Here is a 25632-nt window from a genome sequence, read left to right as displayed (position 1 = left end):
GATTGGTTGTAATAATTCCATTTTCATTCATGATTTTATCTATTTGGGTCATTTCCCTTTTCTTTTTGAGAAGCCTGGCTAGAGGTTTGTCAATTTTGTTTATTTTTTCAAAAAACCAACTCTTGGTTTCGTTGATCTGCTCTACAGTTTTTTTAGATTCTATATTGTTTATTTCTGCTCTGATCTTTATTATTTCTCTTCTTCTGCTGGGTTTAGGCTGCCTTTGCTGTTCTGCTTCTAGTTCCTTTAGGTGTGCTGTTAGATTTTGTATTTGGGATTTTTCTTGTTTCTTGAGATAGGCCTGGATTGCAATGTATTTTCCTCTCAGGACTGCCTTCGCTGCGTCCCAAAGCATTTGGATTGTTGTATTTTCATTTTCGTTTGTTTCCATATATTTTTTAATTTCTTCTCTAATTGCCTGGTTGACCCACTCATTCGTTAGTAGGGTGTTCTTTAACCTCCATGCCTTTGGAGGTTTTCCAGACTTTTTTCTGTGGTTGATTTCAAGCTTCATAGCATTGTGGTCTGAAAGTATGCATGGTATAATTTCAATTCTTGTAAACTTATGAAGGGCTGTTTTGTGACCCAGTATATGATCTATCTTGGAGAATGTTCCATGTGCACTCGAGAAGAAAGTATATTCTGTTGCTTTGGGATGCAGAGTTCTAAATATATCTGTCAAGTCCATCTGATCCAATGTCTCCTTCAGGGCCCTTGTTTCTTTATTGACCGTGTGTCTAGATGATCTGTCCATTTCTGTAAGTGGGGTGTTAAAGTCCCCTGCAATTACCACATTCTTATCAATAAGGTTGCTTATGTTTATGAGTAATTGTTTTATATATTTGGGGGCTCCGGTATTCGGTGCATAGACATTTATAATTGTTAGCTCTTCCTGATGGATAGACCCTGTAACTATTATATAATGTCCTTCTTCATCTCTTGTTACAGCCTTTAATTTAAAGTCTAGTTTGTCTGATATAAGTATGGCTACTCCAGCTTTCTTTTGGCTTCCAGTCGCATGATAAATAGTTCTCCATCCCCTCACTCTCAATCTAAAGGTGTCCTCAGGTCTAAAATGAGTCTCTTGTAGACAGCAAATAGATGGGTCTTGTTTTTTTATCCATTCTGATACCCTATGTCTTTTGGTTGGCGCATTTAATCCATTTACATTCAGTGTTATTATAGAAAGATATGGGTTTAGAGTCATTGTGATGTCTGTATGTTTTATGCTTGTAGTGATGTCTCTGGGACTTTGTCTCACAGGGTCCCCCTTAGGATCTCTTGTAGGGCTGGTTTAGTGGTGACAAATTCCTTCAGTTTTTGTTTGTTTGGGAAGACCTTTATCTCTCCTTCTATTCTAAATGACAGACTTGCTGGATAAAGGATTCTCGGCTGCATATTTTTTCTGTCTAGCACCCTGAAAATCTCGTGCCAATTCTTTCTGGCCTGCCAAGTTTCAAAAGAGAGATCAGTCACGAGTCTTATAGGTCTCCCTTTATATGTGAGGGCACGTTTACCCCTTGCTGCTTTCAGAATTTTCTCTTTATCCTTGTATTTTGCCAGTTTCACTATGATATGTCGTGCAGAAGATCGATTCAAGTTACGTCTGAAGGGAGTTCTCTGTGCCTCTTGGATTTCAATGCCTTTTTCCTTCCCCAGTTCAGGGAAGTTCTCAGCTATTATTTCTTCAGCAGACCTGATGTCTGCCCCCAGCCCACCGCTGGGGCCACAGTCAGACTGGTGTGTGCCTTCTCTTCCCCTCTCCTAGGGGCGGGATTCACTGTGGGGTGGTGTGGCCCGTCTGGGCTACTTGCACACTGCCAGGCTTGTGATGCTGGGGATCTGGCGTATTAGCTGGGGTGGGTAGGCAAGGTGCACAGGGGCAGGAGGGGCAGGCTTAGATCGCTTCTCCTTAGCACCTTTCCCTCTCTCTTCCTCTTCTGGGATACCAATTATGCGTATATTATTTCTTTTTAGTGTATCACTTAGTTCTCTAATTTTCCCCTCATACTCCTGGATTTTTTTATCTCTCTTTTTCTCAGCTTCCTCTTTTTCCATAACTTTATCTTCTAGTTCACCTATTCTCTCCTCTGCTTCTTCAAGCCGAGCTGTGGTGGTTTCCATTTTGTTATGCATTTCGTTTAAAGCGTTTTTCAGCTCCTCGTGACTGTTCCTTAGTCCCTTGATCTCTGTAGCAAGAGATTCTCTGCTGTCCTGTATACTGTTTTCAAGCCCAGCGATTAATTTTATGACTATCATTCTAAATTCACTTTCTGTTATATTATTTAAATCCTTTTTGATCAGCTCATTAGCTGTTGTTATTTCCTGGAGATTCTTCTGAGGGGAATTCTTCCGCTTGGTCATTTTGGATAGTCCCTGGCGTGGTGAGGACCTGCAGGGCACTTCCCCTGTGTTGTGGTGTATAACTGGAGTTGGTGGACGGGGCCGCAGTCAGACCTGATGTCTGCCCCCAGCCCACCGCTGGGGCCACAGTCAGACTGGTGTGTGCCTTCTCTTCCCCTCTCCTAGGGGCGGGATTCACTGTGGGGTGGTGTGGCCCGTCTGGGCTACTTGCACACTGCCAGGCTTGTGATGCTGGGGATCTGGCGTATTAGCTGGGGTGGGTAGGCAAGGTGCACAGGGGCAGGAGGGGTAGGCTTAGATCGCTTCTCCTTAGGTGATCCTCTTCAGGAGGGGCCCTGTGGCAGCGGGAGGGAGTCAGATCCGCTGCCGGAGGTTTGGCTCCGCAGAAGCACAGAGTTGGGTGTTTGTGCGGAGCGAGCAAGTTCCCTGGCAGGAACTGGTTCTCTTTGGGATTTTGGCTGGGGGATGGGTGGGGGAGATGGCGCTGGCGAGCGCCTTTGTTCCCCACCAAACTGAGCTCTGTTGTCAGGGGGCTCAGCAGCTCTCCCTCCCTTTGTCCTCCAGCCTTCCCGCTTTCTGAGTAGAGCTGTTAACTTATGACCTCCCAGACGCTAAGTGGCACTTGTGTGGGAACACAGGCCCCTCCGCTTTTGCAAGCCAGACTCGGGGGCTCTGCTTGGCCGGCGAGCCGCCCCTCTGCCCCGGCTCCCTCCCGCCAGTCCGTGGAGCGCGCACCGCCTCGCCGCCCTTCCTACCCTCTTCCGTGGGCCTCTCGTCTGCGTTTGGCTCCAGCGACTCCGTTCCGCTAATCCTCTGGCGGTTTTCTGGGTTATTTAGGCAGGTGTAGGTGGAATCTAAGTGATCACCAGGACGCGCGGTGAGCCCAGCGTCCTCCTAAGCCGCCATCTTGCCGCTTCTCCCCCATCTTACTTTTAGTAGGCACTTTTCTTTGTTCATAGAATTCTTCCAGGTTATGTGCTTTCTCCTTCAGCTGTTTGACTTTTGCTTCCTTTGTGGCTTTCACAGACCTCAATGCATTACACTTGTCTTTCAGGGCCTTTTTATTTTCTGGAAAAAGAAAAAGTGTTTTCTTGATAAATGTGCACATGACCTGAGTCTTGATTTTGGTGAGACAGAAAAAGGGCAAGACCATGAAGGCATGAAAGTATTCTTTCCCTTACCAATGCAAAGTCATTGCCATCATATGGGGATTTCTCCCCAACAGAAAATATAACTTCCAGTTGACAGTTATTGGACCTCAAGGGTCTTAGCTCTACATCCTCGAATTCAACATTTGCATCTTGTGGTTAAGGCAGATATGAGGAAAGACTTTAACGGAAAACTGATCACACAACAATTTGTACCTCACACAGCAAGATCGTGCATTGCAATGAACAAAGACCTTGAGGCATGAATATAACTAGAAGACAAAGATGGTGGAAAATGTCTAACAACTCATAAATGGCTTTCTTAGTGGTATACATATGTATGTGTGTTGTTTATCCCCCCATTCACATTGAAAACTCATTATTCAGCCTTCAGCGAGAAAGAGACTATGGAGCACCTGGGTAGCTCAGTCATTTGAGCATCAGACTCTATTTTGGGTCAGGTCATGATTGTAGGATCATGTGATCCAGACCTGTATTGGGCTCCACACTGAGTGTGACTCCTGCTTAAGATTCTCTCTCTTTTCCTCTGCCCCTCTCCCCTGCTTGCATGCCACCCTCACTAAAATTAACACAATCATAAAGAATAATTTAAACATTTTTTTTAAAAGGGAAAGGATTATACACTTTGGCTATCACCCTTTCTCTCTCAACTATATTTGGGTATTTTCTACATATCTTGGAGGGCATAGTTGAATGATATGATAATTACATAGTTGTGAAAATAAAAGATAACTCGTAGTCCCTGAAATAACAAAACTCATTTTGGCAGTCCCAGTAAAATTCCAACTCATTGGTCAGAAAGAGGTTTGGCTCCCAGAGGCCCACTCTCTACTGTGGTAAAGGGCAAGCAAATATGCTGTGCTCACTTCACCCAATGAAAAAAAGCCTCCAAAGCCAAATTACGGTAAAACTCAGCAGCCAACCCTTACCACGTCCTGATTCTTCACATTTCTTTCTCTGAGTTTGCAAGGTAGCAAGTGCACTTTGAAGGGTATCATTTAAAATTTCATTAAAGTGGGTGCCTGGGGGCTCGGTCAGTTGAGCATCCAACTTCAGCTCAGGTGGTCAATTCGTGGTTTGTGAGTTTGAGCCCTGTGTCAGACTCTGTGCTGACAGCTCAGAGCCTGAGGCCTGCGTCGGATTCTGTGTCTCCCTCTCTCTCTGCCCCTCCTCCACTCACGCTCTAAAATAAACATAAATAATTTTATGTTTCCTTGTACTCAAGTACAAAAAGATAGAGATCATACCATGCATATTTTCAGACCCCAGTGCTATGAAACTCAAAATCAACCACAAGAAAAAATTGGGAAAGATAACCAATACTTGTAGACTAAAGAACATCCCACTAAAAATTGAATGGTGGAATGCAAGCTGGTGCAGCCACTCTGGAAAACAGTATGGAGGCTCCTCAAAAAGCTAAAAAGATAACTACCCAATGACACAGCAATTGCAGTACTAGGTATTTATCCGAGGGATACAGGTGTGCTGTTTAGAAGGGACACATGCACCCCCATGATTATAGCATCACTATCAACAATAGCCAGTTGGAATCTCATTGGTCAGAAAGAGGTTTGGCTCCTAGAGGCCCCCTCTCTACTCTGGTAAAGAGCAAGCAAATATGCTGTGCTCACTTCACCCAATGAACAAAAAGCCTCCAAAGCCAAATTACAGTAAAACTCAATATGGAAGAAGCCCAAATGTCCACTGATGGATGAATGGATAAAGAAGATGTGGGGTGTGTGTGTGTATAATGGAGTATTACTCAGCAATCAAAAAGAATGAAATCTTGCCATTTGCAACTACATGGATTGACCTGGAGGGTATTATGCTAAGTGAAATTAGTAGTCAGAGAAAGACAAAAATCATATGACTTCACTCATAGGAGGACTTTAAGAGACAAAACAGATGAACATAATGGAAGGGAAACAAAAATAATATAAAAACAGGGAGGGGTACAAAACAGCATACACATAAATATGGAGAACAAACAGAGGGTTACTGGAGGGTTTGTGGGGGGGGTGGGCTAAATGGGTAAGGGGCACTAAGGAATCTACTCAAGAAATAACTATTGCACTATATGGTAACTAATTTGGGTGTAAATTGTAAATAATAAAAACTAAAATTAAAATTAATGGGTGAAAGAAGAAGTTAAAGAGAAAATTAAAAAGTACATGGAAGCCAGTGAAACTGATAACACCACAGCCCAAAACCTCTGGGATGCAGCAAATGTAGTCATAAGAGGAAGTTTATAGCAATCCAGGCCTTCCTAAAGAGGGAAGAAAGGTCTCAGATACACAACCTAACCTTATACATTAAAGAGATGGAAAAAAGATCAACAAATAAAAACCAAATCCAGCAGAAGACAAGCAATGATAAAGATTACAGCAAAAATCAATGCTATCGAAGCTGAAAACAAAAACAAACAATAACCCCCCCCCCCCCAACACACAAACAGTAGAAGAGATCAATGTAACCAGAAGCTGGTTCTTTGAAATAATTAATAAAATTGATAAACCACCAGCCAGTTGGATCCAAAAGAAAAAGGGAAGGACCCAAATAAAATCAAGAATGAAAGAGGCGAGATCACAACCAACACAGCAGAAATACAAACAATAATGAGAATATCATCAGCAATTATATACCAATAAAATGGGCAATGTGGAAGAAATGGACAAATTCCTAGAAATATATAAACTACGAAAACTGAAAGAGGAAGAAAAAATTTGAACAGACCCATAACCAGTAAAGAATTAGTAATCAAAAATCTCCCAGAAAAACAGGAGCCCAGGGCCAGATGTCTCTCCAGGGGAATTCTATCAAACATTTAAGGAAGAGTTAATACTTATTCTCTTGAAGCTGTCCCAAAAACAGAAATGGAAGGAAAACTTTCCAAACTCTTCCTATGAATCAGCATTACCTGGATTCCAAAACCAGACAAAGACCCCACTAAAAAGGAGAGTACAGACAAATTTTCATGATGAACATGGACGCAAAAATCTTCCATAAGATATTAGCCAACCAGATCCAACAATACATTTAAACTTTATTCACCACGACCAAGTGGGATTTATATGCCTGGAATGCAAGGCTGGATCCATATCAACAAAACAATCAATGTGATTCATCACATCAATAAAAGAAGGGACAAGAACCACATGATGCACTCAGTAGATGCAGAGAAAGCATTTGACAAAATACAGCATCCTTTCTTGATAAAAGGATTCCACCAAAAAACTGCTAGAAATGATCCATGAATTCAGCAAAGTGGCAGGATATAAAATCAACGCACAGAAATTAGTTGCATTCTTGTACACAATGAAGCAACAGAAAGAGAAATCACAGAATCAATCCCGTCGACAATTGCACCAAACCCATAAAACACCTAGGAATAAATCTAACCACAGAGGTGAAAAATCTATACTGAAATCTATAGAAAGATTATGAGAGAAATTGAAGATGACAAACACACAAAAACGAAAAACATTCCATGCTCCTGGATAGCAAGAACAAATACTGTTAAAATGTCCATAGTACCAAGCAATCTACATATTCAATGCAATACCTCTCAAAATAACACCAGCATTCGTCACAGAGCTACAACAAACAATCCTCCAATTTGTATGGAACCAGAGAAGACCCTCAGTAGCCAAAGAAATCTTGAAAAAGAAAACCAAAGTAGGAGGTATCACAATCCTGGACTTCAAGCTGTATTACAAAGCTGTAATCATCAAGACAGTACAGTACTGGCACAAGAACAGACACTCAGATCAGTGGAACAGAATAGGAACACAGAATTGGACCCACAGATGTAGGGCCAACTAATCTTTGACAAAAAGAAAGAATATCAATGGAATAAAGACAGTCTCCTCAGCAAGTGTGCTGGGAAAACTGGACTGTGATATGCAGAAGAATGAGCCTGGACCAGTTTCTCACACAAAAAGACACTCAAAACGGATGAAAGACCTAAATGTAAGATAGGAAGGCATCAAAATCCTCAAGGAGAAAGCAGGCAAAGCCTCTTAATGTTGGCTTCCACAACTTCTTAACACAACACGTCTCCAGAGGCAAGGGAAACAAAAGCAAAAATGAACGATTAGGACCTCATCAAAATAAAAAGGCTTCTACACAGAGAAGGAAACCATCAACAAAACTAAAAGGCAACCAACAGAATGGGAGAAGATATTTGCAAACGACATATCAGATAAAGGATTAGTATTCAAAATCTATAAAGAACATACCAAACTCAACACCCCCAAAAAAGGTTATCCAGTGAAGAAATGGGCAAAGACATAAGCAAACACTCCTCCAAGGAAGGCATCCAGAGGGCCAACCGACACATGAAAAAATGCTCAACATCACTCATCATCAGGGAAATACAAACTAAACCACAATGAAACACCCCCTCACCCCTGTGAGAATGGCTAACATTAACAACTCAGGCAACAACAGATGTTGGCAAGGAAATGGAGAAAGAGGAACTGTTGCACTGCTGGTGGGAATGCAAACTGGTGCAGCCACTCTGGGAAACAGTATGTAGGTTCCTCAAAAAATGAAAAAGAGGACTATCCTACAACCCAGAAGTTGCACTACTAGGTATTTATCCAAGGGATACAGATATGCTATTTCAAATGGACACGTGAACCCCAAAGTTTATAGCAGTACTATCAACAATAGGTAAAGTATGGAAAAAGCCCTAATCTCCATCGATGGATGAATGGATATAGATGTGGTATACATAGATACATATATATACAAATATACATACATACATATATACATACATACACATATACATAGTATAAATATGTATATATATATGTATGTGTGTGTATATATATATATATATATATATATATATAGCCATCAAAAAGAATAAAATTTGTCCTTTGAAACTACGTGGATGGAGAGCCTCCTGGGACCTAACCCTAAACGTCACCATAACCCTAACCATAAGCCTCACCCTACACCTAACCCTATCTAGCACACTAACACTAAACCAGATCCACAGCCCCGCATGTGCCCTCACTTCAGCCCTACATGGAATTCACAACACTGGTGTCACTTTGGCCTTGGTGACTTCCTTATACCGAACCCTGACCCTAGCTGAGTGTCTATCCCCATGGGGACCCAATTCCAAAGTCTGACAACAGCATGCACACGGGTTCAAGAATCGGTGAATGCTGGGCATGGAACGTGGAACATCACCATGTCATTTGCAAACTGCGTTTGCAGCTGCATGACAGGATTCCTGAGGCCTAGTCCAAGGGTGGCCCATGTATCTCTCTGGCCTTGGATCCTAAGAACTGATACTGACCGGCACCCTCCCTATGTACTCCACTCAGCCCTTCAGGGAGGCAACTGTACTATTGTGGGTTCAGTGCCTGGAACCTCCTGGGACCTAACACTAACCTTAACCCTAACCATAACCGTCAACTACACCTAACCCTATTTCTAACTGAACCCTATACTTGAACCCCACCCTTGCAAGGGCCCTCACTCAGCCCTCGAGGGAGATCACGAGACTGAAGTTGCTTCGGCCCTGTCGGTGTCGCTTGACTGAACCCTAAGCTTGGCTAAAGCTCTCTCCCCATGTGGACCAATTCCAAAATCTAACAACAGCACCTACATGGGTTTGAAAGTCGGTGCAACAATACTCAGCATGGAATGTGGAACATCACCATGTCATTTCCAAAGTGCGACTGCAGCTGCACGAGAGAATTCCTGAGGCCTACCAGAAGAGTAACCTATACATTTGTCTGGCCTTGGAACCCAAAGACTAATCCTGACCAGCACCCTCCTTTGTGTCCTCCACTCAGCCCTTCGGGGAGACAATATCTCTACTGTGGGTTCAGTGCCTGGAGCCTCCTGGGACCTGACACTAACCCAAACTGTAACCCAACCGTAAACCTCAACCTACACCTAACCCTATCTCTAATCCGAACACTACACTTGACCCGCACCTTCGCATGGGCACTCAATTCATCCCTCCAGCAAGATCACGAGACTAGAGTCTCTGGCCATGGCGACATCCCTGGAGTGAACGCTAACCCTAGCTAAGGCTCTCACCCCATGGGGACCCAATACCAAAGTCTGTAGTGCTCGCTTCGGCAGCACATATACCAAAGTCTGTCAACACCACACACCTGGGCTCCAGAAGCAGTGCAGGAAAACTCAGCATAGAACCTGGAACATCACCATGTCTTTTCCAAAGCGTGACTGCAGCTGCACGAGAGGATTCCTGAGGCCTACCCAAAGGGTGGCCCATACATCTGGTTGGCCTTGGAACCCAAATACTAAGACTGACGGGCACCCTCCCGTGTGTACTACACTCAGCTTTTAGGTTAACACCTGCTCTGTTTGGGGTCAGTGCTTGAAGTCTCGTGGGACCTAACCCTAACAGTAACCCTAACCGTAAAATCACCTTCACCGAATCCTATCTATCTCATTAAGTCTACACCAGACCCACAGCTGCACATGTGCTCTCACTTCAGCCCTCCATGGAATTCACAAGACTGGTGCCTCTAAGGCCCTGGTGACGTTCGTGATCCAAAACTAACCGTATCTAAGTCTGTCTCCCCATGGGGAACCAAACCCAAAGTTTGACAACAGCATGCACAAGCGTTCAAAAATAGGTGAAGAATTACTTGGCATGGGAACCCAATTCCAAATTTGACAAGAGCAGGCACACTGGTTCGAGAATCAGTGCAGAAATACCTGGCATGGAACGTGGAACATCACCATGTCATTTCCAAAGTGCAAGTGCACTTAGACAAGAGGATTCCTGAGGCCTATGGGAAGGGTGGCCCATACATGTGTCTGGCTTTGGACCCAAAGACTAATCCTGACCAGTACCCTACCTTGTATACTCCAGTCAGCCCTTCAGGGAGACATCTGCTTTGCTGTGGGGTCAATGCCTGGAGCCTCCTGGATGTAAACCTAACCCTAACCTTAATCCTAAACATAATGCTCATCCTACACCTAACCCTATCAATCTCACTAAGCTACACCAGACCCACAGCCGCAGACGTGCTCTCACTTCAGCCCTCCAAGGAATTCACAACACTGATGTCACTTTGGCCCTGGGGACATCCCTGGACTGAAACCAAATCCTATCTGAGGCTCTGTCCCCATGGGGACCCAATTTCAAAGTCTGACAAGAGCACGCACATGGTTTTGAGAATTGGTGCAGAAATACTCGGCATGGAACATGGAAATTCACTGTGTCATTTGCAAAGTGCGACTGCAGCTTCACAAGAGGATTCCAGAGGCTGACCCGAAGTGTGGCCCATATATTTGTCTGGCCTAGGAAGACAAAGACTAATCCTGACTGGCAACCTACCTAGTGTAGTCCATTCAGCCCTACAGGGAGACAACTGCTCTGCTGTGGGTTCAGTACCTGGAGCCTTCTGGGACCTAACCCAAACCCTAAACATAACCCTAACCATAACCCTCACCCTACACCTAACCCTAACCATAACCCTCACCCTACACCTAACCCTAACCAGAACCAGAACACTAACTCTACACGAGATCCGCAGCTGCCCACGTGCCCTCACTTCAGCCCACCATGGAATTCACAACACTGGTGTCGCTTCATCCCTGGCGACTTCCCTGGACCAAAGCCTACCCGTAGCTAAGACACTCTCCCCATGGGGACCCATTTCCAAAGTCTGAAAACAGCATGCACACGGGTTCGAGAATCGGTGCAGAAATACTCGGCATGGAACGTGGAACATCACCATGTCATTTCCAAAGCACGACTGCAGCTGCACAAGATGAATCCTGAGGCCCACCTGAAGGGTGGCCCATACATTTGTCTAGCCTTGGAACCCAAAGACTAATTCTGACCAGCACCCTCCCTTGTATACTACACTCAGGCCTTCGGGTAGACATCTGCTCTGGTGTGAGTTCAGAGGCTGGAGCCTCCTGGGACCTAACCCTAACTCGAACCTTAACCCTAACCATAACCCTCAACCGAAACCAAACCCTATCATGAACCCTAACCCTATACTTGACCCGCACCCTCAAATAGGCCCTGAATTCAGCCCTCCAGGAAGATCATAAAACTAGAGTCCCTTTGGCCCTGGCGACATCCCGGGACTGAACCCTAAGCCTAGCTAAGGCTCTCTCCCCAGGGGGACCCAATCCCAAAGTCTGATAACAGCACGAACATGGTTTTGAGAATCGGTGCAGAAATACTCAGCATGGAAAATGGAACACCACCATGTCATTTGCAAAGCACAATTGCGGCTGCACGAGAGGATTCCTGAGTCCAAAAAAAATGTGGCCCATACATTTTTCTGGCCTTGGAACCCAAAGACTAATCCTGACCGGCACCCTCCCTTGTAAACTTCACTCAGCCCTTTGGGGGAGACAACTGCTCTGGTTTGAGTTCAGAACCTGGATCCTCCTGGGACATAACCCTAAGCCCAATTGTAACCCTAACCATAACTCTCACCCTACACTGAAACCTATGTAGCCCACTTGCTCTACATCAGACCCACAACTGCACATGTTCCCTCACTTCAGCGCTCCATTTAATTCACAACACTGGTGTCGCTTTGGCCCTGGCAACTTCCCTGGAACGAACCCTAACCCTAGCTAAGGCGTTCTCCCCATGGGGACCCAATCCCAATGTCAGACAACAGCACACACACAGGTTAGATAATCGATGCAGAAATACTTGGCATGGAATCACCATGTCATTTGCAAAGCGTGACTGCAGGTGCACAAGAGGACTGCTGAACCCTACCCTAAGGGTGATCCATACATTTGGCCCATACATGTGTCTGGCCTTGGAACCCAAAGACTTATCCTGACTGACACCCTCCCTTGGGGACACCACCTCAGCCCTTCGTGGAGACAACAGCACTGTTGTGGTTTCAGTGCCTAGAGCCCCCTGGGACCTAAACCTAACTGTAACTGTAAACCTAACTATAACCCTCACCCTACACCTAACCCTATCTAGCACACTAACTCTAAACCAGATCTACAGCCACCCATGGGCCCTCACTTCAGTCCTGCATGGAATTCAAAACAGTGGTTTTGCTTCAGCCTTGGCGAATGCCCTGTACCGAAACCTGACCCTAGCTAAGTGTCTATCCCCATGGAGACTCAATTCCAAAGTCTAACAGCACACAAACGGGTTCGAGAATCGGAGCAAAAATACTCGGCAAGGAACATGGAACATCGCCATGTCATTTGCAAAGCGCGATTGCACCTGCACAACGGGATTCCTGAGGTCATTTCCAAGGATGGCCCATACATCTCTCTGGCCTTGGATCCTACGAACTGATACTGACCGGCACCCTCCGTGTGTACTCTACTCAGCCATTCAGGGAGAGAACTGCTCTGTGTGTGTTCAGTTCCTGGAGCTTCCTGGGACCCAAACCTGACCCTAACGGTACCCTAAGCATAACCCTCAACCTACACCTAGCCCTATCTCTAAACCTAAGCCTACACTTAACACGCACCCTCGCATGGGTCTTCAATTCAGGCCTCAAGTAAGATCACGAAACGAGTAGCTTCGGATCTGGTGACTTCCCTGGACCGAACCCTAACCCTATCTAAGGCTCTCTCCCCAAGTGGAACAAATTCCAAAGTCGGACAACAGCATGCACACGGGTTTGAGAATCGGTGGAGAAATACTCAGCATGGAACGTGGAAATCACCATGGCATTTGCAAAGTGCGACTGCAGCTGCACGAGATGAATACTGAGGCCTAATGAACGATGGCCCAACTTTCATCTAGCCATGGAACCCAAAGACTAACCCTGACCGGCACCCTTCCTTGTGTACTCCACTAAGCCCTTAGGGGAGACAACAACTCTGCTGTGAGGTCAGTGCCTGGAGCCTGCTGGGACCTAAACCTAAACCTAACCCTAAACATAAACCTAACCATAAACCTCACGCTACATCTAAACCTATCTCCAACCCTAGCCCTATACTTTACCCGCACCCTCTTATGGGCGCTCAATTCAGGCCTCGAGGAAGATCACAAAACTGGAGTCACTTCGTCCCTGGTGACCTTCGTGGACCGAACCCTAACCCTAGCTAAGGCTCTCTCCCCTGGGGACCAATTCCAAAGTCTGACAACAGCATGCACATGGGTTTGAGAATCGGCGCATACTTGGAATGGAACGTGGAACATCATGTCATTTGAAAAGCACGACTGCAGCTGCATGAGAGGATTCCTGAGTCCTACAAGAAGGGTGGCCCATCCATTGTTCTGGCCTTGGAACCCAAAGACTATTCCTGACTGGCACCCTCCCTTGTAAACTCCACTCACCCCTTTGGGTAGACAACTGCTCTGGTGTTGTTCAGAGCCTGGAGACTCCTGGGACCTAACCGTAACCGTAGCCGTAATGCTAACCATAACACTTACCATACATCTAACCCTAACTAGAACAATAACTCTATACTAGATCCGCAGCCGCCCATGTACCCTCACTTCTGCCCTGCATGGAATTCAAAACACTGGTGTTGCTTCATCCCTGGCAACTTCCCTGGACCGAAGCCTAACCGTAGCTAAGGCTCTCTCCCCATGGGGACCCAATTCCAAAGTCTGAAAACAGCACACACACAAGTTCGAGAATTGGTGCAGAAATACTCGGCATGAAACGTGAAACATCACCATTGCACTTGCAAAGAGCGACTGAAACTGCACGAAATGAATCCTGAGGCCTACCTGAAGGGTGGCCCATACATTTGTCTAGCCTTGGAACCCAAAGACTAACCGTGACCGGCACCCTCCCTTGTGTACTCCACTAAGCCCTTTGGGGAGACAACAAGTCTGATGTGAGGTCAGTGCCTGGAACCTGCTGGGACCTAACCCTAACCCTAAACTTAAATGTAACCATAAACCTCATGCTACACCTAAACCTGTCTCTAACCCTAACCCTATACTTGTCCCGCATCCTCTCATGGGCCCTCAATTTAGACCGCGAGGAAGATCACAAAACTGGGGTCTCATCAGCCCTGGGACTTCCCTGGACCAAACCCTAACCCTATCTAAGTGTCTATCCCCATGGGGACCCCATTCCAAAGTCTGACAACAGCACACACATGGGTTCGAGAATTGGTGCAGAAATATTCGGCATGGAATGTGGAAATTCACCATGTCATTTGAAAAGCGCGACAGCAGGTGCACGAGAGGATTCCTGAGGCCTACCTGAGGGGTGGCCCATACATTTGTCGGCCTTGGACAAAAAAGACTAATTCTGACTGGCACCCTTTCTTCTACACTGCACTCAGCCCTTCAGGGAGACCAATGCTCTGCTGTGGGTTAGGTGCCTGAAGTCTCCTGGTACCTATCCAAACCCTAAACGTAACCCTACACATAACCTTCACCCTACACCGAACCCTATGTAGTACATTAAGTCCACACCAGACCCACAGCCACCCATGTACCCTCACTTCAGCCCTCCAAGGAATTCACAACACTGGTGTCACTTCATCCCTGGCGACTTCCCTGGACCGAACCCTAAACGTAGCTAAGACTCTCTGCCCAGGGGGACCCAATTCCAAAGTCTGACACCAGCACACACATGGGTTCGAGAATCGGTGCAGAAATACTTGGCATGGAACGTGGAACATAACCATGTCATTTCCAAAGCGCGGCTGCAGCTGCACAAGACAAATCCTCAGGCCTACCTGATGGGTGGCTCATACATTTCTCTAGCTTTGGAACCCAAAGCCTAATTCTGATGTGGACCCTCACTTGTGTACTCCACTAAGCCCTTTGGGGAGACAACTGCTCGGCTGTAGGGTCCGTGCCTGGAACCTGCTGGGACCTAACCCTAACCCTAACCATAAACCTAACGCTACATCTAAACCTATCTCTAACCCAAACCCTATACTTGACCAGGACCCTCATATCAGCACTCAATAGAGCCCTCGAGGAAGATCATGAAACTGGAGTCGCTTTGGCCCTGGTGACTTCCCTGGACAGAACTGTAATCCTAGGTAAGTCTCTCTCCCCATTGGGACCCAATACCAATGTCTGACAACACTACGTGCCTGGTGGCCAGAAGTGATGCAAGATCACTCAGCATAAAACCTGGAACATCACCATGTCGTTTTAAAGGCCTGGCTGCAGCTGCCCGAGAGGATTCCTCAGGCCTACCTGAACAGTGACCCAAAGAGTTGTCTGGCCTTGGAACACAAAGAATAATCCTGACCGGCAGCCTCCCTTGTGCCCTCCACTCAGGAGTTGGGGGAAAAAACTGCACTGCTATGGGTTCGCCGCATGGAGTCTCCTGGGATGTAACCTTAACCCTAACTTACCCCTAAGCAGAACCCTCAACCGAAACCAAACCCCATGTTGAACTATAACTCTCCACTTGACCTACACCGTCAAATGGGCCCTCACTTCAGCCTTCGAGGGACATCACGAGACTGGAGTCTCTTGGGCCATGACGATATCCCTGGACCGAACCCTAACCCTACTTAAGGTACTCTCCCCATGGGGACCCAATCCCAAATCTGACAACACCACACACCTGGGGTCATGAAGCGGTGCAGGATTACTCAGCATAGACCTGGAACATCATGTTGTTTCCAAGGTGCGTCTGCAGCTGCCAGAGAGAATTCCTGAGGCCTACCGGACCGGTGGACCATAGAGTTCTGTGGCATTGGAAAACAAACATTAATCCTGAACAGAATCCTCTCTTGTACCCTCCACTCAGTCTTTCAGGGAGACAACTGCACTGCTGTGGGGTAAATGCCTGGAGTCTCCTGGGACCTAACCCTAACCCTAATCTTAATCCTAACTAGAACACTCAACCTAATATGGAACCATAACCCTACATTTGACCCTCACCATCGCATGGGCCCTCATTTCATACCTCGAGGGAGACCACAAGACAGGAGTCAATTCAGCCCTGGCGACATCCCTGGACTGAACCCTATCCCTAGGTAAAGTTCTCTCCCCATGGGTCCCAATAACAAAGTCTGACAAAACCATGGGCCTGGGGTCCAGAAGAGGTGCAGGATCACTCGGCATAGAACCTGGAACATAACCATGTGTTTCCAAGGCCCATCTGCACCTGCCCTTGAGGATACCTAAGACCTACAAAACCACTGGCCAATAGAGTTGTCTGGTCTGGGGATCCAAGACTAATCCTGACCGGCACACTCCGTTGTGCCCTCAACTCAAACCTTTGGGGAGACAACTACACTCCTGTGGTTTCAGCACCTAGAGCCTTCTGGGACTTAACCGTAAACCTACCCTAACACTAAACAGAACCCTCAACTGAAACCTAACCCCATCTCGAAAACTAACCCTACACTTGACCCACACCTTCGCATGGTCCCTCACTTTAGCCCACAAGGGAGATCACGAGACTGGAGTCGGTTCGGCCCTGGGGACATACCTGTAAGGAACCCTAATCCTAGGTAAAGATGTCTCCCCATGGGGACCCAATACCAAGGGCTGACAACACCATGCTCCTGGGGTCATGAAAAGGTGCAGGATCACTTGGCATAGAACCTCGAACAACACCATGTCCTTTCCAAGGCCCAGCTGAAGCTGCCCGAGAGGATTCCTGACCCTACCCGACAATTTCCCATAGAGATGTCTTGCCTTGGAACCCAAAGGCTAATGGTGACCGGCACCCTACCTCATTTGCTCCACTCAGCCCTTCTGGGAGACAACTACAGTGCTGTGCGTTCAGTGCCTGGAGCCTCCTGGAACATAACCCTAACCCTAACCAGAACCCTCAACCAAACCCTAACATTATCTCGAAAACTATCCCTAAACTAGACCTGCACCGTCGCATGGGCCCTCACTTCAGACCTCGAGGGAGATCACGAGACTGTGTTTGCTTTGGCCTTGGCGACGTCCCTGGAACGAAACCTAAACGTAGCTAAGGTTCTCTCCCCATGGTGAACCAATACCAAATCTGACAACACAACATGCCTGGGGTCACGAAGAAGTGCAGGATCACTCGGCATAGAACCTGGAACTTCACCATGTTCTTTTCAAGGCCCGGCTTCAGCTGCCTGAGAGGGTCCTGAGGCCTGCCCGAAAATTGGCCCATAGATTTGGGTGCCTGGAAACCAAAGACTAATCCTGACCGACACCCTCATATTTGTCCTCCACTCAGCCTTTCAGGAAGACAACTGCCCTGCTGTGGGTTTAGCGCCTGGAGCCTCCTGGGACCTCACCCTAACCCTAATACTAATCTTAACCCTAACCCTAACCATAACCCTAACCAGAATCCTCAACCGAATCGTAACCCTATCTCAAAACCTAATCCTAAACTAGACCCTCACTGTCACATGGGCCCTCACTTGAGGCCTCGAGGGATATCACGAGACTGAAGTCGCAGTGGCCTTGGTGAGGTCCCTGGACCAAACCCTAATGCTAGATAAGGTTCTCTACCCATGGGGAACAAATACCAATGTCTGACAGCACCACACCCCTTGTGGTCCAGTGCAGGATTACTCGGCATGAACCTGAACATCACCATGTCGTTTCCAAGGCCCAGCTGCAGCTGCCTGAGAGGATTCCTGAGGCCTACCCGACCAGTGACCCATATAGTTGTCGGTTCCTGGAACCCAAAAACTGATCCTGACTGGCACACTCCATGTACTCTCCACTCAGCCCTTCAGGGAGACAAATGCACTGCTGTGGGTTCAGCATCTGGAGTCTCATGGGAACTAACACTAAACTTAACCCTAATCAGAACCCTCAACCGAACCCTAACACTATCTCAAAACTTAACCCTACACTTGACCCACAATGTCACATGGGCCCTCACTTAAGCCCTGAAGGGACATCACGAGCCTGGTGTCACTTCAGCCATGGCGATGTCCCTGGATGGAACCCTAATCATAGCTAAGGCTCTCTCCCCAGGCAGACCCAATACCAAAGTCTGACAAGCCCACACTCCTGTGTTGGGACGTCCATATTACCCAAAGCAATCTACAGATTCAATGCAACCCCTATCAAAATAGCAAAAGGATTTTTGTGCAAAACTAGAATAATCCTAAAATACGTATGGAACCACAGAAAACCCCAAGTAGCCAAAGCAATAATGAGAAAGAAGAAGAAAGCTGGAGATAGAACAATCCAGATTTGAAGATCTACTATAAAGCTGTAGTAATCAAAGCAGGATGGTACTAGATCAAAAACCGACACATAGATCAATGGAACAGAATAGTGAACCCAGAAATAAACCCACAGGTAGATGGCCAATCTATGACTAAGGAGACAAGGATATACAATACGGAAAAGAAAGCCTTTTTAATAACTTCTTCTGGGGAAACTACAGCTACATATAAAACAATTAAACTGACTACTTTGTAACACCATACACAAAAATAAACTCAAGATTGATTAAAGACATAAATCCATACAAATCCTAGAAGAAAACACAGGCAGTCATTTCTCTGACATTAGTTACAGCAACAATTTTCTAGATACATCTCCTAAGGCAAAGGAATCAAAAGCAAAAATAAGCTATTGGGAATTCATCAAAATAAACAGACCCCAAGTATTTTATGTGCATAAGACTAAAGCTGAATTTCAAGCCAGAGTTAGAGCATACCCTAAAGTGACTGAAGACCATGATACATTTGCTGAACAATTTAACATATTCATTCCAACTTACCAACCTGGTTTCTCAGATTTTTATCAGTTGGCTCACATGCTTGTTGCTGAGGGGCTAGGCCAAATATTGCATAAAATTCTCCCACTGGTAACATCCTGAACTAGATTTAGAGAAACAGAAACTTCTCGGGGTGGGGCCAAGATGGCAGAGTAGCATGGAAGGTCTCAGCTTCTCTCATCCTTGAAATGCAGCAAGATCAGCACCAAACCATTTTTGCAAACTTAGGAAATTGATCTGAGGATTAACACAACAATGTGCATTATTTGAGCCACAGGACTTGGCAGGTACGTGGTGCAGAGAGGTTATGTGGGGGAGAGAGAAGCCGTGGATGGTAAGGAGCTGTTTTGGGGGGGGGGGAGAGGACAGAGAAACTGGGGGAGAGTGTGGTGCACTGGGAAAGAACAGGAAAAACACTCCCCTGAAAGCTGCTTGAGAGAAAGAGTGGAAACACCCATAAGGGACTGAACAAGAAATCTGTTCCCCAAACAGAAATCTCCCCATTGATGGGGAGAAAAGAGAGGGTTTCAATACCATTAGGACTCTATAAACAGGGGAGCACAGAGTTGGAAATTCCAGAGCTCAATACCTGGCAGTGCTCTGGTGGGATGGGTGAATCCCCAATAGCAGAGAGTGAGGCCCGAGGGGTCTGTGGGCCACATGTGGAGAAGTGGTTCCCCTGCTTGGAGGGCATTTGGTAGAGGCCATACAGCCTCCCCACAGGCAAAGGTCCCAGCGGACCCTGGAGAGCAGCCATATTTCCTGGTATTGGAACAAAGATGCCAGAGTGGAGTGAAACCTGGTGCTGTATGTGTTGTAATTTGCCATAATCTCTGAACCTTTGCCACTACAAGGATCGCATGAACATTTTCTGGGGTAAGCTAGCATCCAGCCATTGCTCAGTGAGACCCTTCCCCAGATGGTCGGAGTGGGTCCAAGCAGCAGAGTTCTCAGAAGTGAGGGGTTTGGAAACACAACCCCATCTGAGATAAAATTTGATAGAGAAAGGTGCCACCTGGCAGGCTGACCGCTTGGACATGGACAGTGTAGAAGCGGGGAGTGGATGGAAGCCAGAGACAAAGGAGGAGTACCTGACTGCGGGTGGGTGAGAGCACAGGGTTCCTGTGCCAGAAACTAGGAAGCTGGGTGATGCCAGTTTCACCTGTCTCATGCATGTGCATGCACGTGCTCACATGCCACAACAATCCAGCCCAGTAAGCAAAGCAGCACCACCTAGTGGAAAATGGAGCCATTATATCAAGCCCTGCTCAACTGTGCCCTCTAAGCACATGCCCTAGAGGATGACCACAAACGTCTCTGCCTGCTTAGAGTATGGATTACAGAGTGCTTCATAGTTGGAGTTCTAGGGGAAACTGAATGTAACTTGATGCACATTTCATTCTATCTGCTGGTTCATGTGTTCGATTTTTTTTCCTTTTCCACCTTTCTTTTTCTTGCATACAGAAAGGAAAAAAATATTTTTATTTTCCTTTTTTAAAAAAAATTAGTTTTACCATGTTTTTAAAAAAATTTTGGGGGGCGCCTGGGTGGCGCAGTCGGTTAAGCGTCCGACTTCAGCCAGGTCACCATCTCGCGGTCCGTGAGTTCGAGCCCCGCGTGGGGCTCTGGGCTGATGGCTCAGAACCTGGAGCCTGTTTCCGATTCTATGTCTCCCTCTCTCGCTGCCCCATCCCCGTTCATGCTCTGTCTCTCTCTGTCCCAAAAATAAATAAACGTTGAAAAAAAATTTAAAAATTTTGGTAAATATTTTTATTCTATTTAATTTCTTCATTTAATTTTATTCTATTTTGTTGTATATATTTGTTTTAAATTTTTAAACTTTTTCTTACTTTTTTAAATTTTTAAATTTTTTTCACTTATTTCCTTTATTCCTCTATTCTATCAAACTTCTTTCAACCACCAGACTGAAACACACGTAGCATATAGCTACCTTTACTTGATTTTTTTGTGTTTTTAATTTTTTAACTTAATTTTTATTTTATTAATGTTTTTACTTCCTCCAAAATGACAAAGTGAAGGAATTCAAACTAAAATAACAGGAAGAAATGGCAGCCAGGGGCTTATTCAACAAAGATATGGTAAGATGTCTGAACTAGAATTTAGAACCACAATAATAAGAATACTAGCACAGGCTGAGAAAAGCATAGAATCCATTTCCCTTCCTGTGGAGATAAAGGAAGTAAAATCTAGTTAGGATGAAGTTAAAACTACTATAACCGAGATGCAATCTTGAATGGATGCCATGGTGGAAAAAGTGGACAAAGCGGAGTTGTGAATCAGCATTACAGAAGACAAAATTATGGATAATAAGTAAGCATGAAAAAATAGGGAAACAAAGGCAAAAGAGCATAATGCAAGAAGTAGAGAAATCAGTCTTAGAAAAAGAGGGATAACATTTGAATCATAGGAATCCCAGAAGATGAAAAGAGAGAAAAAGGGGCAGAAAGTTTATGTCAGCAAATTGTAGGGGAAAACTTTTCTAATCTGGGACGGACACAGACATCACCATCCAAGGAGCACAGAGAACTCCCATTAGAGTCAACAAAACCCGACCATCAAAAAGGCATATCATAGTCAAATCCAGGAAAGGAAAGAAATATGAAAGCAGCAAGGGAAAAAAAGTCCTTAATCTACAAGGGAAGACAGGTCAGGTTGACAGCCGACCTGAAAACAGAAACTTGGCAGGCCAGAAAAGAGTGGCAGAATATATTCACCGTGCTGAATCGGAAAAATATGCAGCCAAGAATTCTTTCTCCAGAAAGGCTGTCATTCAAGATAAGGGAGAAATAAAGGGTTTTCCAGACAAACAAAAACTAAAGGAGTTTGTGACCACTAAACCAGCCTTGCAAGAAATGTTAAGGGGGCTCTCTGAGGGGAGAAAAGATGAAACAGAAAGACCAAAAGCAACAAAAACTAGAAAGGACCAGAGACCACCATCAGAAACTCCAACTCTACAGGCAACACAATGCAATAAATTTATATCTTTCAGTACTCACTCTAAATGTCAATGGACTAAACGCTCCAATCAAAAGACGTAGGGTATGAGAACAGATAAGAAAATAAAATCTCTGTATAGGCTGTTTACAAGAGACCCATTTTAGACCTAAAGACACCTTCAGATTGAAAGTAAGGGGATTGAGAACACCTTCAGATAGAAAGTAAGGGGATCTATCATGCTGATGGTCGCCAAAAGAAACAGCGAGTAGCCATACTGATATCAGACAAACTAGATTTTAAAATAAAGACTGTGCAAAGAGACGAAGAAGGGCATTATATAATAATTAAGAGGACTACCCACCAAGAAGAGCTAACAAATGTAAACGTTTAAACCCCCAATGTGAGAGCACCCAAATATATAAATCAATTAATCACAAACACAAAGACACTTTTTGATAATAATACCATAATAGTAGGGGACTTCAACTCCCCATTTACAACAATGGACAGATCATCTAAGTAGAAAATCAACAAGGAAACAATGGCTTTGAATGATACACTGGACCAGATGGACTTAACAGACATATTCAGAACATTTCTTCCTAAAGGAGAAGAATACACATTCTTCTTCAGTGTACATGGAACATTCTCCAGAATGGATTACTTTACTGGGTCACAAATCAGCCCTCAACAAGAATAAAAGGATCAAGATTATACCATGCATAGTTTCAGATCACAATGTTATGAATCTCAAAATCAACCATAAGATAAAAGTTGGAAACCCCACAAAAACTTTGAGAGTAAAGAACACCCTACTAAAGAATGAATGGGCTAACCAAAACATTAAGGAGGAAATTAAAACGTACACGGAAGCCAATGAAAATGATAACACAACAGCCTGAAACCTCTGGGATGCAGCAAAGATAGTCATAATAGGGAAGTATATAGAAATCCAGGCCTTCCTAAAGAAGGAAGGTCTCAAATACACAACCTAACCTTACACATTAAAGAGTTGGAGAAAGAACAGAAAATAAAGCCCAAAACAGGTAGAAGAAGGGAAAAAATAAAGATTTGAGCAGAAACCAATGATACCAAAGTCAAGAAAACAGAACCGATCAGTAAAACCAGGAGCTGGTTCCTTGAAAGAAGCAACAAAATTGATAAAAACCTAGCCAGATTGATGACAACAAAAAAAGGAAAGGACCCAAATAAATACAGTTAAGAATGAAAGAGAAGAGATCACAACACTGCAGAAATAAAAAAAACAATCTTAAGAGAATATGATGAGTAATTATATGCCATTTAATTGGGAAATCTAGAAGAAATGGAGAAATTCCCAGAAACATATAAGCTACCAAAAGTGAAACAGGAAGAAATAGAACATTTGAATAGACCCATCACCAGCAAAGAAAGTGGATTATTAATCAAAAATCTCCCAAAACCAAGAGTCCAGGGCCGCCGGATGGCTTTCCAGGGGAACTCTACCAAAAACATTTAAAGAAGAGTTAACACCTAATCTTTTGAAGCTTTCCCAAAAATTAGAAATGGAGGACAAGCTACCAAACTCATTCTCTGAGGCCAGCATTACCTTGATTCCAAAACCAGACAAAGACCCCACTTAAAAGAACTACAGACCAATTTCCCTGATTAACATGGATGCAAAAATTCTCAACAAGATACTAGCCAAGCAGATCCAACAATACATTAAAAGAATTATTCACAACGACAAAGTGGGATTTATGCCTGGGATGCAAGCCTGGTTCAATATCTGCAAATCAACCTATGTGATACATAACATTAATAAAAGAAAGAAAAAGAACCACTTGATCCTCTCAATAGATGCAGAGAATGAATCTGACAAAATACAGCATCCTCTCTTGATAAAAGCCCTCAAGAAAGGAGGCATAGAAGGATCATACCTCAAGATCATAAAAGCTAGATACAAAAGACCCACTTCTAATATCACACTCAATGGGGAAAAACTGAGACCTTTCCCCTTAAGGTCAGGAACCTGACAAGGATGTCCATGCTCACCACTCTTATTCAGCGTAGTGTTGGAAATCCTAGCCTCAGCAATCAGACAACACAGAGAAATAAAAGGCAGCCAAATCGGCGAGGAGGAAGTCAAAATTTCAGTCTTTGCAGTTGATAAGATATTCTTTGTGGAAAATCCAAAAGATTCCACCAAAAACACGGCTAGAACTGATCCATGAATTCAGCAAAGTCGCAGAATATAAAATCAATGCACAGAAATCGGTTGGATTCCTATACACCAATAAAGAAGCAGCAGAAAGAGAATCAAGAAATTGATTCCGTTTACAATTGCACCAAAAACCATAAAATATCTAGGGATAAACCTAACCACAGGGGTGAAAAATCCATACACTGAAAACTATAGAAAGCTTGTGAAAGAAATTGGAGAAGACACCAAAAAATGGAAAAATATTCCATGCTCATGGATTGAAAGAACAAATATTGTTAAAGTGTTGACACTACCCAAAGAAATCTACATATTCAATGTGATCCCTATCAAAATAACTCCAGCATTCTTCACAGAGCTACAACAAAATCCCTAAAATTTATATGGAACCAGAAAAGACCCCAAATAGCCGAAGCAATCCTGACAAAGAAAGGAGAATGGAGGTACCACAAGTTCGGACCTAAGGATGTATCACAGAGCTGTAATCATCAACACAGTATGGTACTGGCACAAAAGCAGATACATAGATCAACGGAAACAAATAGAGAACCCAGAAATTGACACACAAACGTATGGCCAACTAATCTTTGACAAAGCAGGAAAGAAGATCCAATGGAAAAAAGTCTCTCCAGCAAATGGTGCTGGGAAAACTGGAGAGCGACATGCAAAAGATGAAACTGGACCACTTCCTTACACCATACACAAAAGCAAACTCAGAACGGATGGAAGACCTAAACGTAACGCAGGAAGTCATCACAATCCTAGAGGAGAAAGCAGGCAAAAACCTCTTTGACCTTGGCCACAGCAACTACTAACTTGACATGTCTCTGGAGGCAAGGGAAATAAAAGCAAAAATGAACCATTGGGACCTCAACAAGATAAAGAGCTTAACCGACTGAGCCACCCAGATGCCCTTCCACTAAACAATTTTAACGGCTTTTCCTAAGCCTGAAGGTTGAAAGAAATTTCAGTCTTATACCAAAAAAAGCCTCATGAATCTGTTCACGATTATCACCTTTGACTCTAAATTGTCTTTAATTAACTCTGCTCCTCCTTTAGATCTATGTTTATTAATGTGCTAGTCTGGGACCTTTCCCTTTTAGTTAAAAGGACCAAGAATAGAATGGGAAACTATGTCTACTCCAGGTTTAATTAACCTGGAAAATCACTTTGCTCATACCCAAGATGAGTCATCTAGTGGAAAGACTATTAAATTTTCAATGCTCAACTCCAGCAAATAAAGACCCCCCCCCGAAACTAGAAGTCTAGTTCCTGCTGTGACTGCAAGAACTAGGACATTGAAAAACGATGGTTATAAATTTAAGAGCTT

The 25632-nt window shown here is 44.6% G+C and overlaps 1 long non-coding RNA gene and 1 pseudogene across 1 annotated transcript; one reads left to right on the top strand and one right to left on the bottom strand.

The window, feature by feature from the left end:
• The window catches only part of LOC109495063, a 51685-nt pseudogene that overhangs the window by 22692 nt on the left and 3361 nt on the right, over positions 1 to 25632 (top strand).
• Positions 3300 to 18895, bottom strand: LOC111558254. Its single transcript, XR_006591277.1, has 2 exons — positions 16034 to 18895; positions 3300 to 3432 (listed from the first exon to the last, which is right to left on the bottom strand). It is a non-coding gene; the product is annotated as an uncharacterized LOC111558254 (long non-coding RNA).

Source organism: Felis catus, chromosome E3, assembly GCF_018350175.1.
Source record: "Felis catus isolate Fca126 chromosome E3, F.catus_Fca126_mat1.0, whole genome shotgun sequence".
Classification (NCBI taxonomy): domain Eukaryota; kingdom Metazoa; phylum Chordata; class Mammalia; order Carnivora; family Felidae; genus Felis; species Felis catus.
Note: the sequence above shows the minus strand (reverse complement) of the source record. Positions and strands in the feature narration are given on the sequence as shown.